This window comes from Erpetoichthys calabaricus, chromosome 12, assembly GCF_900747795.2.
Source record: "Erpetoichthys calabaricus chromosome 12, fErpCal1.3, whole genome shotgun sequence".
Classification (NCBI taxonomy): domain Eukaryota; kingdom Metazoa; phylum Chordata; class Cladistia; order Polypteriformes; family Polypteridae; genus Erpetoichthys; species Erpetoichthys calabaricus.
This window is the reverse complement of record NC_041405.2, coordinates 32979179-32995956: the sequence shown is the minus strand read 5'-3', so window position 1 is coordinate 32995956 and position 16778 is coordinate 32979179. Positions and strand designations below refer to the sequence as shown.

At 34.7% G+C, this 16778-nt stretch overlaps 1 protein-coding gene across 6 annotated transcripts in view; it reads right to left on the bottom strand.

The window, feature by feature from the left end:
• The window catches only part of atf7ip (activating transcription factor 7 interacting protein), a 180254-nt gene that overhangs the window by 97230 nt on the left and 66246 nt on the right, over nt 1-16778 (bottom strand). The window contains exon 1 of one of the 6 annotated variants that reach the window (XM_028815369.2): nt 11306-11499. The exons of 4 other annotated variants lie outside the window; for them this stretch is intronic. The gene's annotated coding sequence lies outside the window, so the exon portion shown is untranslated. Of the gene's footprint in view, nt 1-11305; nt 11500-16778 lie in introns of those variants that run through there. One more of the 6 variants, XM_028815372.2, reaches the window with a different exon arrangement.

The following is a 16778-nucleotide window of genomic DNA, read 5'->3' as shown; positions in this document are numbered from 1 at the left end:
CATTGATGCCATTGACTGGCCTACATGTTTCCCAGATTTGAAATCCAACTGAGAACCTCTGGGATGTTTTGTATTGGTGCATGCCTTGTGGAGTGCTAAAGTATTCATAGTCATCATAATTTTGTGCATGACAAAAGGTTTACACACATATTTATCCATTCAATATTTTTAACATTAACGCTTATGCTGTAACAATACATTTCTAAAGCCAAAATAAACCATTTTCTGTATATATTTAACTTAAGAAGAAAAACTCAAAAGTTAGTATTTGCGTAAGTATTCAAGCCCTACACATTAATATTTTGTTGAGAATCACTTTGCTAATAGCCTTAATTCTTTTGGGGTAAGTATGCACCAGTTTTGCACATTGTTCAGGAGTGAATCTTCCCCATTCTTCTTGGTAGATTTTATACAGATCCTCTATGTTGGTTGGGGGATGGTGAATCCAGACAGGAGTTTTCAAATAGTGCCACCAATTCTCAATAAGATTAAGATAAGGGCTTTAACTTGACCATTCCAGCATGTTACTCTTTCTGTTTTTGAGCCATTACAGTGTTGCTTTGGCCTTATGCTTAGAGTCATTGTCATGTCAAAAGATGAATGTTCTCCTCAGCCACAGGCTCATGGCAGACTGGCAATACTGTGTTGTATTTTTGTCCATCAATGCTCCCATCAACTCTAACAAGAGTCCCAGTCCCGGCACATGAAAAGCATCCCCACAGCACGATACTGCCAACACCATATTTCACCGTAGGTATGGTGTTTCTTCAGGCATGGGCAGTGTTAGTTTTACTCCAAACATACCTCTTTGAAGTCTGGCCAAAAAGATCTATTTTGGTCTGATCCGACCATAAAATCTCCTAAATCTTAACTGGGTCTTTCTTGTGCTTTGTAGAAAATTCTTTATGTGCTTTTATGTGGATCTTAAGGAATGGTACCTTTCTTGCTATCCTCCCATAGGGGCCTTTTTTTATGGAGAGCTCTTGAAATTGTTGACCCATGAACCTTTACTCCAGTTTCAGCCAAAGAGCACGGCAGACTTCTGAGAGTGACAGTTGGACTTTTAGTAGACTCTCTCACCAGTTGACATCTTGCTCTGATGTTTAGTTTTGAGGGATGGCCTGTTCTAGTAAGAGTCTAGGTGCTGTGACGAACATTTCACTTTCTGATGATGGATTCAACAATTCTTAAAAACAGGACATTCAAACATTTCAATATTTTTTGTAGCTAAAATGCTCCTTTGCCTTCAAATTTGTAGTGATTGTCCACCAAAGACAATGGCCCTTACAAAGCGTGCCTTTTATATCTTGACACATATAAAAGACTCACAAGTTGTACCTAATTATGTATAATTATAGTCAAATTACTGTTGTGTTTGTGATTAATTTATCATTTGTGTAAACCTCGAGCTTCCAAAGCACAGAGGTTTAAAACGTACATAAATAACTTTAGAGTTTTTCTTCTTTAGTTAAATATATCTGCAGAAAATGTTTTATTTTGACTTTACTAACGTACTGTTACAGAGTAAGAGTTCACATTAAGAATACTGAATGGATAAGAGTACAAATCTTTTGCCATGCAGAACATTATGAAGACTTTCAGGGGGATTTAATACTTTTGAACACCACTGTTTCTATGCATGTATGCATGTATATATTTGTAATTTCAGAGTTTGTTGGCACACATAAAATTGTTCAAGAAAAATCCGTATTAACCCTTTGAATTCGTTATTTCACTGAAACCAATAACATCTGTGTAATTTATAAGTTTTTGAAATTATGGTGTACAGAACTTTGCGGATCACAAAGAAAATTCCTAATTTAATCTTTTTCAGTTTTGAAATACTATTATGTAAGGAATCCTTTGGGGATGAATTACATAACACTTTAGACAAGGATCCAAAGAAAAATTGTTAGTATGTATTAGACTAATCTGCGTCCAAACAGTTCTGAAATGTCGATAAATGTCTACAAGAAACTAGAGCCTGAAAACAATTGAGTAATACCCAATATATTAAGTTATTACACTGCCTTCCATTATAATTATATATGGCATATCCCTTTCATGATAAGTTTAATTTATATATAAAGATATACAAGGTTAAAAAATAAAAAAATAAAGACAATTTAAAAAATTATGTGGTAACCGCAACAAATAGAAACGGACGCAATTCAGCACATTTGTGGGGGCTTATGGGTAGTTCAAACGTGCACAGTGTAGCAGTCTGCCATTAGTTTAGTTGAAGTCAGAGTAAAATGAACATGGACGCTCCACAGTGTTATCGCACCATTGTTGAATAATGCACCGCAATGAGATTTCTTTGGGCAGACGGAATGAAACCTGTTGAAATTCACGAAAGATTGTTGGCTCAGTATGGAAGTGAAAACAACATGATTCAACAAAAAATTTATGAATAGTTAGAAAAGGTTTAAAGCAGGAAGAACAAGTGTAACCGGCGAAGCTTAATCTGGTCAACCTTCAACATCACACACACTTGCCCACTTCAACATGGCAAATACCTTCATCAGAGGAGACAGCAGGATTAAGTTGTCCACTGTTGCATATACCATAATACTTGATGACTTGGGGTACCATAAAGTTAATTAACAAACAGCTTACTGATCTGCACAAGCAATAGTGCTTGGATGTTGCAACCCACATCCTGAAACATTATGAAGAAAATCTGGGTGTTTTGGAGCATATTCCACTACATATGAGACATGCATCTATCCATTCTATGGTCTGGAAAACAAGAAAGAGACAAAGCATGCAGTGGAAACACAAGATTTTCTTTTTTTAATAGATACAAAGGTTGGGGTAGATTTTTTGGAACACAGACCATGTAACATTAATGGTTACAACACCACAAAATAAATGCATTTTATTTTGTCAATACCATCAATTGCTGAAATGTCAAACACAATCAATCCACTCCATAATTATTGGCACTTCTGGTAAAGACTAGTAAAAATGGTTATACCCTAGTGAAACAAAGTCATGTCATATTAACCAACTGAAGTGCTGATCAAGTGCAGACATACTTTCACCTTTTTCTGACAGCCAATAACGTGTTACCCGACAGAGCGGCACTTTATGAAATGTTAACAACTGCAGTAAGTTCAGCAGCAGTTTCTGTCCTTTAATTCTTTTCTAAATTCTGCTGTGGCATATAAAATAAGAGATAGAGTATTTATTGACTCATTTAAATGTCTGTCCTCCTGCATACACAGCCCACCCCGACTAATGAGAAAATCAAACATGTTTGATTTTATCCTAGCCAGTCTTAGACCAGTTGTTCTCAGGCATTAGGAATGTCACATTAGGCAACAGGCTTCACAAGAGTATGTCACTGACTGCCTCCAACGAGCTAAGATTATGTGAATGAAGGATATGAATGAAAATCGCTGCAACAGTCATCTAATGTGACATGGGCCTAAGTCTTTCAGAATTTAAATGCTTCATAAGTTAAAGTTATTTTCTAAAAATTTAATTTAACATGCAGTTGATTACTTTTCACCACTCACATATTCAGCTTTTTTCAAACCTAAAAGTATTAGTAGGACTGTCTAGCAAGTGAACAGTATAGTTTTTTGTCTCATCTGACCTGATTTTATGAGCAAAGCACATCCAAATCTTGGTTCACTCAGGCACATCATATCCATGTAGTCACATTATTTTTATAGTGTTTGTCTTTTAAAGGTCACAAAGTGCTAATACATCAGTAGCACAATGAGGAAACAATACATAAACAGTACACAAACAATAAATTTAAGGAAAAAATCAATATAAAAGCTGACATTTGAGCAGGGGTTCATAACTTAATGTGTACCAAAAAATGAGATTTCAAACTAATGCAAAACAATATTAGCTATACTGCACTTTCCCATCATATTACAAATAAATTAGTTGCATAAAACAACCAATTGTAGTCTTCAGTTTCATGTGAGTTGCATAAGCACAGATGATTGGAATGTTCTCCATGACCAACCAAATTAGACTGACCTCAGCATAGGTTTTCAGCAGAGAAACTAAGTCAGTATCAATTTGTTTCTCAATATGTTAACCAATGTCTTTAAATTCATCCTAAATTTAGAGCACATGATTTTAGCTTATTTGTTTACTTTCTTTTGCAAATTTGTTTACTTTTGTTTGCAGACAGTTGCTGTTGAATTTCACTAAAGAAATTTAATGACAATTGTCATTCTAAAAAATATTTTATGTAAAAATATCCAGCTTCACTCTAATTATCTGAAAACATCTGGAAACTTTTTTCTGGCAAAAACTAAAGAAATGTTTATTAATTTTTCTATTAAAAATTACATTAAGAAAAATATTCACTTATGTTTGTTTTGATTTAGTCTTAATCTTGGTTATTAATGTAAATAATTTATATAACTATGTAATAAAATGAATAAATATATTAATTTTGTTGGCCAATATCATCCATCATATGCTTCCAGAAAACTGCCACTTCCAATATAAAAATGAACACAAATTAAATCCTGAAGCAACAAGTTCATGTCTCAGTTCCCAAGAGTCAAAAATTAACTTGTATATTAAAATTATATACACTTAGATTATAAAAATACGTGAACCGGTTTCTTAGAGCAGTTGCCAGTTTTCCGGAAAACATGCAAGTCTGCATACAAGTTAGCAGCAGGTTTAAAATCCTTAATGCATTTGTAAAACAAAAATTGCTCTGTTAGTTACAGTATAATTTTTGCTGCAATAGACCATCTGAATCTGATGCCTACTGTAAGAGTGTAAAAAACTGAGCCATACAGTATTTGATTTGATATACTTTATTAATCCCAAATGGGAAATTGTCTTTTCACATGACCTTTTGAAGTCAGAGCACAGGGTCAGCCATTCAACAGTATCCCTGAAGCAATTTTCAGGTTAAGGGCCTTGCTCAAGGGCCCATCAGGGTAGGATCCCTTCTGGCAGTAATGGGATTTGAACTGGCACCCTTCCATATACCAACACAGATCTTTAGCCTGACAGCCATCACTCCACCTTATTATATATAAAAGTTTCAATTACTAGGAAACAGAATACTAGATGGATGGCAACACTGGTTAAACACCATTGCTTTGCGGATCTACTGTTATGGGTTTTAAATCTTGTGTCTGGTAATTAATTGTCTATGTTGAGTGTGTACACTTTCTCCAAGCAAGTGTGGGGCTTTCTCCCAAAGACATCCAGTATAGGTATTTGGTGGGAGGGTGTCCGAGTGTAAAACAGCAGCTTATTTAAGCAAGGAATGATTCTAGAACAAATTTAGCTGGGAGGTGCTGGGTGATTACTGGGTCTTTGTGGGGTTTCTAGGTAGAAATGGGTACATTTTACATTTTAATTTTTAACTAGCAACACACTTTGCTACAGGTAAAGTAAAACTGAACCAAGGCTGATGAATAATATCATTACCAAGGCAGATGTTAAACTTTAGATCTCATCGTTAAAAGAGCTGAACTGGACAATACTGTGGAATAACATCTACAGCATTCATGTAATCAAAATTGCAGTGCACTGCTCCCCAGAAAACTGCTTTATGCCCAACAGTAAAATAATCTGTGTTCAGGAAATACGGTGCCGACCATTCCCTAAGTACTTCAATTGCTCACTCAGAACCACAGCAACTGCAACATTCACTACACAACCTACAGGAGCCACCGCCGTCCTAAGAGGCGAAAGGTTTGCAAATCAGGGAGACAGTGAGGTGGACAGCACAGTACAACTTCTTTTAAAAATGGCAGAACTCCACAAAAACACCTTTGCCCCATGAAAATGCTCTTTTATGTATGTTTGCAATCTCAAGACAAGGACAAATACTTGAGAACTGTCTTTGCTTGAAAATGTATAAATTTCTAAGTTTTAAGGCTTCTGATTTCAAGCTATGACTGGTTAACAACAATTGGCACCATTTCAAATCTCAAGAATAGAGTTGCCTATTTTTTTAGTTAATTTATTTAAAATGGGTTACTTAACACAATTTCCCATTGCACATTACTACATACCATTACAGCTTCCAACAAACTTTAATAAAAAAACATAAAACTTAAAATAGTTAAGACACTGAGCCAGTTTTCACACATTTTCAAAAAAAGTCCACTTTATATGTGCATCATTCATTTCACTGACCTAATTTTTTCTGTGAAAAATGTTTTTATTAAATTGCACTAAAGAAACCAACAATCATACAGTATCACAGCACATAGAAGATTCTGTATAAATGACTCAATTTTCATGAGCAATATAAAAACATTCTTATTGACCCTTTCATAAACTGGCTGACCTGCATTAACATCAGAGCATTCAATTTTGTATGTTTAAACCTGTAATATTACAGCACTGTTTACATAAACAGACAATGAAAATCCCAGGCATAATACTAAACTTTGATCTGGGAAATTAATCCGTCCCTGCTTTACATGATGCTTCAATCCAGTTTAATATGTGCAGGCTCTTCAAATGGAGATAAATGCAAATAAAGGAGCGTTTACGTCCTATTTACTTGGGAAATGGAGACTCATCAGTTGACCTCTGTATGTAAACCTTGGGTATAACATTTTTTTAAGATATTAACAATATTCTGTAATATTTTATATTTCCCGAGATGATTTAGTAAACTCTGGCGAGTCATGTCCCAGTATGACCTAAAAACTGAGAACCTCAGCATAGATCCTCCCTGCAGAAGAGTTTCTCACTACTGTGGTATAAATTAATGACTGTGTCAAGTGATGATATAATATTTTTAATAACTGGACATTACCTATATTATTCAGGTATATCTGAACCTGTCACAAAGCTAACTTTTTTTTTAGGTAATATACATACCTATTTAATGCATGTGTTTAGTTTATTTTTGTAACTAGTCTCAAAGTGCAAACAGCAGAAAAGTCAAATGGGTTGTGTAAAACTGGTTGCGGCATAAAATAAAATGCATAAGGAATGGTGGCACGGATACTTAAGCATGTTAAGCTTAACTAGATTAAGTATATGTGATGGATATCTATTCAGAGACTCTGCCTTTTCTGGCTGCTCCCATTCCAAAAAAATATTAACAAGAAATTAGCTCGATTTGATACTTCAGTGACAGTGAATAGTCATAATGAGCCACAGGCTACCATGTGAACATAGGCATTGCTTCCAATAGTCATACATTTCTGTTAAAATTGTAGCTAGAACTCGATGGAAGATGCAATCCAATGTGTAAATTATCTTAATTTTGGTAAGCTTTTTTGTTTTCAAAATTAAAAAGAAATAAATAAAATGTTTCATTGCTTTTCAATATGTTGTGCAATAATGGCATCAATTTGAAATGCAATACAAAGGCATATTGTATTTTAACTCATGTCCATTCAAGTGTGCGGAATGTGCCCTCAAGTAAAAGCAAAGGAAACATATTTCATTTATTTCAAGACCACACATTAACTGTACAAAACTAAATGAAATCAAACGGCCAATTAAGGTGTTAAGAGGTGAGGGCAAGAAGGGGTTTCAATCACAAGTATATTCTGGCATGATCGTGACTGCGAAATATGTTCAACAGGGGATGTGATTTCACAAAGCAGTAATAATTTTGGTTTCATTAAAAACGATTTACTCTTGCCATCTGTTGTTAATTATCACTCCTTTTGAATTCTATGGCTAGTTATCCATTTTAATTATCAAAATAATGAAGATAGGCACATGTTTATTAGAATTAAGATCTTCACTAAGCTTGGGGTGTTCAAATGTTTCTTTATTCTCACCCTTTAGTACAGGCCACATATTGCATCATTACCTCTTTCTTCTTCTGCATCTGCGCTTTGCTGAACAGTTGACAAATGTCAATGCTGAAAAAATACTGGCCATGATCCAACAATGGCATCGATAGCTTACTTGTACATGCTGTTGATGCTCTGGAGTACCAGTAGGCTAATGAGATCACTCTCTAGCGGCAGCTCCACCACTGGTCTATTTAGTGGTAGAGTCTGAAGTCTTGAAGAGCTGGTCTTTTTGCAAATAATTTAGTACGGTTTAAGAGAAGAATTGTGGCACAGCCAGCTGAGGCAAGTACTTATTGATGCCATGGAGCCAGCAATGTGCAGTGTTTACTATAGAGTACTTAAACACTTACAAGTATAGTCACCCACCTGATTGAAAGAAAAATCCCTACAAGTATTCCTTATATCCCACAGCTTTCTATAGATCACTGTTCAGAGGATGGACACACATAATATGTAATTTTAATAGAAGCGCTGCAATTGCCAGGTGGTCTAACATATCCAGAGTCAGATGAGGAGGTTACCTGGGTTTGCCCATTTTGTGTAAAATAACATACTTGTTCGAATAAGGGATCAAAATGCTCATTCTGTGCATTTCTGTGTCTCTCCAGCCTTTGTGCTCGTTACAAGATTTACTTATTTTAGATCATCTATTGACAATAATTGAGAACATATGGTCGTATTGGAACATCTCTTACCTGTATTGACACCCCTTGCCCAACCTTCTGATGCTATATCAAGATTTAACAAGTGGTCAAGGAAAGAAATGCAACCTGCTCCAATGCATGACACACATTAAAAAAACAATCATTTCATTTCTTAATTTCATGATATTAAAAAAAATTATGCTAAAAAATGCACAACATGAATATGCATTGTATTTCAGTGTATTTTACAAGTTGGATTCCCTATAATTTTGAAAGGGTTAGTCTTCAATAAAATTAATGCTTTTTTGTGTTGATAGCATTCTGTAATATTTATAATAAAAGTGACTGGCTACATAAGCCACATAATGCATAAAGACTGTCATTAAGTGTGCTACAAAAACTTAGTATACATGCATTTAAAATTAAAAAAAAGAGGTACAATAATCTGGCTTTCTTAATCTCTGCATACAATTACCATTAACAATCCTACTCACAAGTGAATGAAAATCCCCTCTAACATCCAGTTTCTTTCATTTTTCATTTGTATTTGCCTTTTCTGTATACAATTATTTGTCACAATCAGTTCAGGGTCATTTTACACACCTGAGGGCATTTCTTCACATGACAAGTATCAAGAACCCAAAAGGATTGTACCTACAACAATCATGTCACTTCTACTTCCAACCCTGTTATAAACTATTAGATGCAGTCAAAGGCCAGAACAGATGTCATTTTAGATGGCTGGATTGGCTCAGCTTTATTTTTTGACCACATGCTCTTTTCAAATAAGTGAACAAACAACTAAATATTATAGAAATGTAAAATGAGAAAGGACTTGCTTGGGGTATACTTGGGTATGATTACAGCGTAAACATAACTTTTCTAATCTTGAAGCACTTAGGGTAGTATTTGTAACAGTGTAGGGTTACGTATATTAGGAACTATTACATTGTACAGTGAACTCTAGTAAGCCCCATTCGTGAGCAAAATCTGTATTTATTTGGATAAGAGTAGAACTGTTGAGCCTAAACTCCTTAAGCCTGATAAAAAATACTATCACAGGTACAAAAATGAATTTTCTCATATTTTGCTCTGGAATTTGAATGCGGGAGGAAATTGTCTATTTTTAGGAACCCATGACACTGAGTCCTATGCAGACAGCAAAGATTACAGTAATGTATTTACAATACTTTGAGCTACCCACTTTAAAGGAGTGTCTGCACAATTTTTTGAAATACTGGTACACTCAGTGAATTAGACGGGGCAGGAAGACAAGATTCTCAGTGGACTCCTGCTTTAAATGGCTTCAGCTGATGGCCAAACATTTGTTCAGGCATGGTTTCTGGTTTATGCACATTTATTAATCTAACAATGTTTCACAAAAGAAATGTTTCTAAAGTGGCATTTAGTAAAGAACACAGAGACTGTGTTAACCAACTCGTTCAAAGTCAAAATTCTTGCCTTTAGGTGGAGAGCAGAAGTAAAGTTTGTTTTCAACTAAACTGTATTTATTAACAACTTGGGTAAAAATGATAACTGACGTTTCTTCACAATTAGACTCCAGATGCAACATCAGAAATCTAATTAACAGATTCGCATCTCTCTTTATAGTAATAAACTCTTCTGTTCTACCTTGGAAGAAACAGGTTTTCTTCTACCAGTTATAATAATGATAAAAGGCTAAACTGCACAAAATTCTACAGTATAAAAATGCTTCTGCTCCCCCCACCCCCCAAAAAATGCAATACTCATTTTATATTACGATGCTTTAGGCTGTTATGACATAAGAGGTTTCTTCTATAAATGACAGATGTTGCCATAGGTTCATTTCAATCCATTTTCAGAACACTTTCTTGTAGTCACAGAAGACTGAGCAGAAAAGCACCCTCATTTTCTACACTCATATCATGACTGCACCAATTTGCATTTGTTCCTTATATGGGTTCTTATCATGGTTGCATAAAAACATACTTTTATAATTAAAAAAATGAATTAAGTAGTATCTCCATAAAGCCATCTACTTTAAAGCATACACGGTGTAGATAATTTATTTGAAAATCCCAGCAGATAAAACCCTGAAGCAGTCATTTTGCTTCAGTCATTCAACAGCCGCAGAAGAAATCACATTATCCAGTCCATGTTGTCCAAACTGTGTTAAAGCTTTTTTTTTTTTTTCGTTCTGTTCCCACAGCTTTCTGGTATCAGTTTAAAAGCAGGTAAAAGAAAAAAAATTAAAAATTTATTTGTGGACTGTAGCAGTGATAGTACAGAATAGGACTAAAGTGCATACAATCTTAAGTTGATAAACTGTTATTTTGAAGTCATTATAAAGCAGGCTCTTAATTATTTTTACTGCTAAACCAAACTGATGGAATTAAATTGCTTTGTACTGTTTTAATCACAATTTGCATTACTATCTACCACGAAACATACAAATACACCATTACCACCCCAAAGAGGAAGTAACACCTTAACATCTTACAGTGGCAGACATTTTGTGCACAGACAGTAAGACTACATTTTGTGCAGCCATTTTAATTCATACATTATTTGATATCCAAAAAAATGTATGTTTATGTTCTCCAAGTCAACAGAATAAACCAATATGAAAAATAAAAACTTCAATTGTTGTCCCTTTTTCCTAGCCTTCCCACTTAAAATTATACCCACCTTTAAGGGAGGACTCTGCTTTGCAGCAGGCCTCAAAAACAAATCTAAGAGAGAAACAGCCAAAAAAAAAAAGAAAATGCACTAAAAAAATAAAAAAAGTAAACACGCACAACTCACAAAATGCTTTAAACAGAAAAAAAAAAACAAATTATACTTGATGATTGCTTTTACAAAAAAGAAAAAAGAAAAAGAAAAAGGAAATCAAGCGCTATTACTCACACAATGTGGATCTTCACTTACTTAGTCTGGTTAGCTGGTTAGCACAGGCCTAGCCTGTTACTCTTGTGTATGTCGACAGCAATGTGCACATAAGCAGCAGGCTTCATCTGCTTGGTTTAGCAGCAGTGGAAGGCTTTGTGCACAAGCTCCACCCCACAGACACTGTAGTCAGTCTCAACTACAGCCTGACACAGCCGCTTTGGCAGCCAGTACAACAATCATTTAGCTAGCAAACCAATACCACATGGTGTGCCTTAAAATGATTGTCTCAGGAAGGGTGTGTGTGCCTGCTTTGTGTGTAACATAGAAAGAGAGACAGAGACAAAGAAAAAGAGAGCAAGAAAGAGGGAGAGCAGAGTGTGAAGTGAGAACACAAAAAGACAGAAACATTGTTTCCTACAAAGAAAAAGCAGAAATCTGAAAATTTCATGCTGAACCTAAATGCTGTCAAGGAATGGTTCATTGCTAATATCCCTCTGAATCATTCATGTTGAAGTGATTTTAAATGTTATTTGCTAAAAGAGCAAACATTTTATTTAATGACTGAAGAACAATCAACCTCTAAAATGTCTGATCACCCTTTTAATTTTGTTTAGATACTTCTGTTAGAAGAAATTAAATGTTAAAATTCAGAAATGCAAAAGTACATTTTGTACCAAGACTAAAATATCTACAAAGAGGCATAATCTCATGCCTCGAATTCATCAAGAGAAAAAGCCATATTCTTAAATTAAATGGCCTTAGTTTTAATGATGCTTAAAGAAATTGAAAGGTGGTCATCAGCAAAATAACTGCTCATATGCATTTTTGTATTTCTGAAATGTGCAGAAAAAAAAAAAAATCAAATGTCAACTCATCAGAAAGAATATTGCATTAAATTGTTACAGTACAAAGAAAGACATTTAAGTAGAACAGCAAGTTGCTCTGGAGTTAGAATTAAATCCATGCCAGAGATTATCTTTCACTCAGAGCTAAAGCCTGCTAGGTTTTGAATGTGACAATGTATTTTAGACAGCAGTTGGGGGAGGGAACTCATGAGACATAAGTTCCATAAGGAATGGAAATGAGAACCCTTGCAAAACAGAGTTGGCAAACCCGTGTGAACACAGATTTTTGACTTAGCTAGTTAAAAGTACTTAACTATGCTAATGCACTGATCTGTACAAAGTGTAATCGGAGGAGCAAAGGGAAGCAGCAATTCTACACCATCCGCTATGTATCTGACTTGCAGTCTTAAAATTACTTAAGTTTTATTTATGTGTGCTATAAATCTGCCACAAAATTACTTATTGCATTGAAGACTAGCAATTGTCTGGCTTAGTGACTAACGGACAGATAGAAAGCAATGACATCAACTACCTGAAAGCAGAATATTGAGCAATCAATGCGAAAGGAAGGCTTAAATATCCATTGTTAAAAAAAAAAAAAGAAAAAAAAAATTTATTTAACCCAATTACTATTTATTTTATAGAACTTAGGCCAAAATGTAAACACTTCATGGACAGATAACTGCTACTACATAAAGAGTAACAATTTGTTCCATAACCACTATATTATCCTTTGTAATTAATTTTCTCAAAAAAGATAACATTTGCTTATAAATACAGAACATTTTATGACAATGCTAAAAACGTACCAAACATATATATGAAATGTCTCCAATTTAAATACTTTTTCCAACATTGTAGCAAACAAGGCTGGGAAAAGCTCCAATTCCATTGCAATCCTGAGATGGATTAACAAGGCCTGTGACTGTTTTTTAAATACAATGTGTCATATATACTATTCATTCATTAAACATTACTTAAACATTTAACAGTGTAGCCTGGTGGCAATCACATGAGATAATAAACCATAAAACTGCTACATACGTTTATATCACTCTCTGTAACCCTGATAGAGTTGCTTTATCTCCTTATTTGACTTGAAGCATTAATTAGTTAACAACTGTACACAGTACATTTATGGCTTTGGATGCATATGTTAATTAAATATGAATACTCACCATTAAAAAAATTTTAGGATTAAAAAAAATATAAAACACTAAATAAATTGCTTACTTATCAACTTATTTGAATAATGATAGTATAATACATACATTTAAGCAGATTCATTCTGGATGTTTAAACACAGACTTTTTTCATATATCTTTAATTTTGCAGTAATAAAATTATGAAATATTATAGGTTTAAGGCAAGTTACCTTAGCAGAAGTCTCCTTTACTAGATGAAAGAAAAAGTATTCACAGGCTGTATTCAGCCTACATATTATGGTAATAATGTCAACGAGTTCACTTTGTACAATATTATGGCTTTGTCTAAGCATACGTTAAACGGGCTTTAAAAAGGAAAAACAAAATCTTTTTCTTGGTTTAATAAGACTACTTTTTATTTCTTGCAATTGACAGTTGCTTCAAATCAGAGCAGAAGCCTGTCTGAGCCAGATATGCAAGGCATACACTACAAATACCTGTATGTTTGTGTTGGTTTAACTATTTAAACACTTGTTCACGTTGGGGTACAGTAAATATCATAAAATAGCCGATTTAAACCACGATGAAATTACTTCCATTAATCCATTTTCTGATCCATCTTTATTACAATCTTGCCATAGGCTAAAAGCCCACCCCTGCACATCCTATAAAAGTAATGGAAATCTATTGTCATTTCTTCTGTCTCATTACCATTATATAACTAATAATATATTGTTTAGTTAATCAATCATGACCGTTGCTGAACTGGTTAAGAGTGTGGAGTGGAGGGGTACATTACTATTGTGGGTGAAACTTTTGACAAGTACAGTATTGCCCATTAATCTGAAAAAATACTCAGATTATAATATAAAAGGGTACATAAGAAAAAAATAATACATAGCCCTCTTCACAATTATTGGTACTCCTGGTAAAAAGAAATAATTAAATGGTTATAAAAAAATTACCTTAATCTTACACTGAAAAAAATGAGAAATCAAACTTTTAACTGAAGTAAATTTATTCTGAGGAAATAGAATTCTTCATCAACAAATCATTTTAACCAAATGTGCCATGATTACTGGCATAAATGCATCTAAAACCCCCTGCATATTCCAATAAAACAGTAGAGCCTTCTCCTATAACATCTTAAGGCTGAATAACAAGGATACAGTAGGCAATCTGAGACCATTCCTCTTTACAGAATCTCTGCAGATCATCTCTCTTGTGCATTCTCCTCTTCAGCTCAGGTTTTCAATGGGGTTATACGTCTGGGTACTCTAATTGCCTGCTATATGATCACCAACGTTATAAGATGTGGTTTAGTTAAAAAAATATTTCTTGAAGACAATATTTACAAGAATAAATTTACTTCAACTTAAGGTTGAATTTATCTCATTTTTTTCAGTGCAAGATTAAGGTAATTCATCGTTTTTACTTCTCTTTACCAAGGGTGCCAATAATTGTGGAGGGAGCTGTAGTTTTATCTACACTGTTATTCTAAAATGTAGAAAATTGTAAAAATAAATGTTACATGAATAGTGTTCAAGCTGGTACAAAGTACTGTATAAAGAGAAAGCATCGCTTCTCATGGAAAACAGAACCCTAGGTCACTCTGCAACTGCCACATGACAGACATGCCATGTTGTTGCTGTTTTTTTAATTAAAATGTCAGCTGCTTTCGTGGCCAGTCTTTCCTGGGAATAACACTGCAGAGGAAACTCAGACCACCAGTTCTTTGGCTGTGTAGGACTGTTTGTTGTGCTCGGAAAAAGTCATCTGTGTTTACGATGCTTGCGTCGTGTCGTTGACCACTCACTTTGGTATGTGCACTTTGTTTTGCAATTGGAGTGTATGACTTTTGGTTATCATTCAGCCTGTTCTTCACTGTCATTATCATGTATAGGCAGCAGCTGTTTTCCTGATTGGAATCATGCCTGCTTTGTGTATCCTGCAGAGAACCTGTGTTTATGGTGAAACCAGTCAGTCGGCCATGCAATGTGCTTGACTGCCAGCACCTTGTGCAAGCACAAAGGATGAATTCCTGTCAGGTAATGTGTATGCCTGTGCTTCCATGTGCCAAGAGAAGGATCCAAAGTCCAATTATGTGGCAAGGAAGCCTGCACTTCCATTTCTGGGGTCGCATTATGTGTGTCACATCATTAGCTGTCAATTAAAACCAAGATTGGGGGTTAAGAACCAGTTGTTTGCGACTTTCTGTGTGACGGATGGACAAACTTAGCAATCCATATGGGTATATATCACATAACTGTAGCAGCTATGCTTAGAACTTTCATGCATCTATACTTTTAAGATCATTGCTGAGCTTCTGGCATTAGTGATGTCAACACCCTATCAGTACTTCAGCCTTCCAAAAATGAAAACCTTGTATTTTCATTAGAGGGGTACATTAGCTGGCTATAATGAGAACATTATTAATACTGCCAACAGACTTATGACACTGATCCCTGTGGCTTATAGCCAGCTACATGGCTAATTTACATGCATAATTAGCCATGTTGCCCAGCTAGGATCTCAAAACAAACCTTAAAGGAGCCCTCCCCCTACCGGAGAAGAAAAACATATGCTAATTTGTGAAATAAAGAAAAATGTACTTTTGTTTACAAAGTGTTTCTATCTTCTTCATGGAATAAAACAAAATACAGTTTAGCAACACCTGGTGATGGGAATTCAAACAATGGAACACTTCATTGCAGGGATAACGTGTTCTCTAAGTTTGTAAGTATATTAGCACAATGACACAGTTTGTGAATGAGTTTGTGGTTATCATTCTGTTTGCATCTTGTTTTTTGAAGCACAGTAGCAAACACGCAGTCTCGCACTGATTTTGAGCTTATGAGTGGATAACGAACATATGGATTATGCATAACGAGTAACGTAAGAATTTTTTTCTTTTCTCAATGGACATTTTTCGCAACATTTGTTGTTGTACAACATTGGTCACTATTGGTTTTCATTATATCAATCTTTGTTCTATCCAGTTTGCACGAAAACATGACTGTTGTTCTCTCAGCCATCAGTACAACCTACATGGCTAAAACATGTATAAAAACTACAGTCGTGGTTTTAGATGTTATAGTTGTAGCTGCTGAGGATAGAAGTCTAGATTTAATATGCAATTAATATCCCTAGTCATTTAAGGTTATGAGGGTCATAATTGTAACTAAAGTAAGTACCTTAACAGTGAACAATTTGTCATTCAAGTTCTAAGCATCAACTGTATATGGATTTAGCTATTTTCAAACAAAATCTCTTTCTGTCTTATGTGAAGTAGCATGTTTTCTTTATCTCTGTATTTGTCAAACCTAAGTATAAAAAAGCAAGGATACGAATTTCCAGGTAGACACTAATCACATTTAATTAAGGTGTCTGTCTTAAAATCACCACCAAAATGTTAGTTTAAAGATTAATCTTTGGTATGGAACAGTATCAAAAGCTGTCTGAGAGTCAAAGTATGTTATGTCATGTACTCTGCTTTTGTTT